The sequence below is a fragment of the Musca domestica genome, unplaced genomic scaffold, assembly GCF_030504385.1.
Source record: "Musca domestica strain aabys unplaced genomic scaffold, Musca_domestica.polishedcontigs.V.1.1 8, whole genome shotgun sequence".
In the NCBI taxonomy this organism is placed as follows: Eukaryota; Metazoa; Arthropoda; class Insecta; order Diptera; family Muscidae; genus Musca; species Musca domestica.
Genome location: NW_026712409.1, coordinates 5,677,502 through 5,680,161, shown reverse-complemented (window position 1 = coordinate 5,680,161; position 2,660 = coordinate 5,677,502).

Sequence of the window (2,660 nt, the reverse complement as noted above, 5' to 3'; positions counted from 1 at the left end):
TACATCACCAAAGATAACAAAAAAAAAAAAAAAAAACAATGGGCGAACATAATCTGTCAAAGACTTTCTAATTGATTCAAATAACTTTGGGACTAGAAAGAAATGATAAGGCAAGGACTTTATTGTTTTTAAAAAGGAATGCCGATGGTGTACTTTCATAAAGGATTGATTGATAAACACATCAAATGGTTGAAAAAATGACGGCGGAAATTCAAGAAATTCTGAATTGTAAAACGGCAAATATTCCATTTCAAACAAAAATCAATAAATGAATATTAGAACCTCAATCTAAGGATTAAAGAGAGATGACAGGTCTTGTTATTTTCTGGAGTCATGGTATTTGAAAAAAAAAAACGGTTTCATTTTTTCTATTCATATTTTATCCTATATATGTACTTAAGTCCTAATTTTATACTTATATAGAGTAATTGTCTATATACGGAAGACTTTCCAAAGTAATTTTCCAAGAACGTTATAAAGGACTTTAATCGGAAATGTCTTCCCTTTACTTCCTTAGATCTTCACACAAAGACGAGGATCATAAAATCGTATATCTAACTTATTGTCCAACAGATAAAATGTAATATATTTATATTTTAAGAAACAAATCGCCATCAGGTATTTTGGAAGCAAAATATTTTTTTAGACAAAGGGCCTTGGAAAATCTGTAAAATTTCCTCAAGATCTGAAGAATCTGTCAAAGGATATCAGGGTCTGAAAGACCAATCCAGCGTCGCCATGCCTTAGAAACAATATTAGAAATCTTGTTCTGGCGAATTTTTACAAGACTTTCAAAAAGTTAAATCATTCGTCTCTTAGAGACCTCGCAGAGCCATACCGGATCTTGAAAAAATTAAAGAGGTCTCCCGACCTCCTGAGATAAATTTTCAGATATCTTCTGGCTAAAAAAGGCCTGTTCCAGACAAACTTTTAAGATTCTCTTCGGCTCCAGAAGATCCATAACCATACCATCATCAGATCATCGGTCTTAAGAATACAACTGCAAAGTTTCTTGTCTAAAAAATTCCTTTGCATGTTCTTCTTTCTATAGAACCCTTCAAGAGGTCTTCTGTCAATAGAAGATCCTCACAAGGTTTCCCGACAATAGAAGACCTTCACAAGGTCTTCTGGCAATATAAGACCTTCACAAGGGTTTCTGGCAATAGAAGACCTTCTTGCCTGTATTAGACCTTCACAAGGTCTTCTATTTATAGAAGACCTTCACAAGATCTTCTGTCTATAAATTGCTGTCCATCGAGGGCCTTTATAAAGTATGCTGTCCATAGAAAACCTTCACAAGATCTTCTGTCTATAAAGACCTTCAGATGGTCTTCTGTCTATAAAAGACCTTCACAAGGATTCCTGTCCATAGAGGACTTTCATAACGTATTCTGTCCATAGAAAACCTTCAAATCGTCTTCTGTCGATTGAAAACCATTGCAAGGTCGTCTTTCCATAGAAAACCTTCCAAAGTCATCTGTCTATAGAAGACCTTCACAAGGTCTTCAGTCGATAGAAGACCATCGCAAGGTCTTCTATCCATAGGAGAGGTCTTCTCTCCATGGAAGATCTTCACAAGGTCTTCTGGCAATAGAAGACCTTCACAAGGTCTTCTGGTAATTGAAGACCTTCACAAGGTCTTCTGGTAATAGAAGACCTTCGCAAGGTCTTCTGGCAATAGAAGACCTTAACAAGTACTTCTGTCGATAGAAGACCTTCACAAGGTCTTCTCTCCATAAAAGGCCTTTATAAGGTCTTCTACCTACACAGGGTCTTCTGCCAATAGAAGACCTTCCCAAAGTCTTCTGTCTATAGAAAACCTTCACAAGCCATTCTGTCTATGGAAGACCTCCACAATGTCTTCTGTCTATGGAAGAGCTCCACAATGTCTTCTGTCTATAGAAGACCTTCATAAGGTCTTCTGTCTATAGAAGACCTCCACAATGTCTTCTGTCTATAGAAGACCTTCATAAGGTCTTCTTTCTAAAGAAGACCTTCAAAAGTACTATTGGGAATAGAAGACCTTTACAAGGTCTTCTGACTAAAGAAGACCTTCACAAGGCTTACTGTCTATAGAAAAGCTTTATAAAGTGTTCTGTCTATAGAAGACCTTTCCAATGTCTCCTGTCTATCCTTCCGGTGTCTATGGAAGACCTTCATAAGTTATTCTGTCAATGAAAGACCTTCAAAAGATCTTTTCTCCATAGAAGAACTTATCAAGGTCTTCTCTCAATAGAAGACCTTCAGAAGGCCTTCTGGCTATAGAAGACCTTCACACTTACTTCTGACAATATAAGACCTTCATAAGGTCTTCTCTCCATAGAAGACCTTACCAAAGCCTTCTCTTCATAGAAGACCTTCCAAAGGTATTTTGTCTATTAAAGACCTTCACAAAATTTTCTGTCTACCAAAGACCTTCACCAGGTCTTCTGTCTACAGAAGACCTTCACCAGGATTTCTGCCTATAGAAGACTTTTATAAGGTCTTCTGTCTACAGAAGACTTTCCCAAGGCCTTCTGTATATAGAAGAACTTTTCCAAGGTCTTCTGTATATAGAAGACTTATCTAACGCCACAGAAAGACCTTTCTGTTTATAGAAGACCTTAACAAGATCCACTGTCTATAGAAGACTTTAATTTTTATTTTCTGTTATGTTTTGT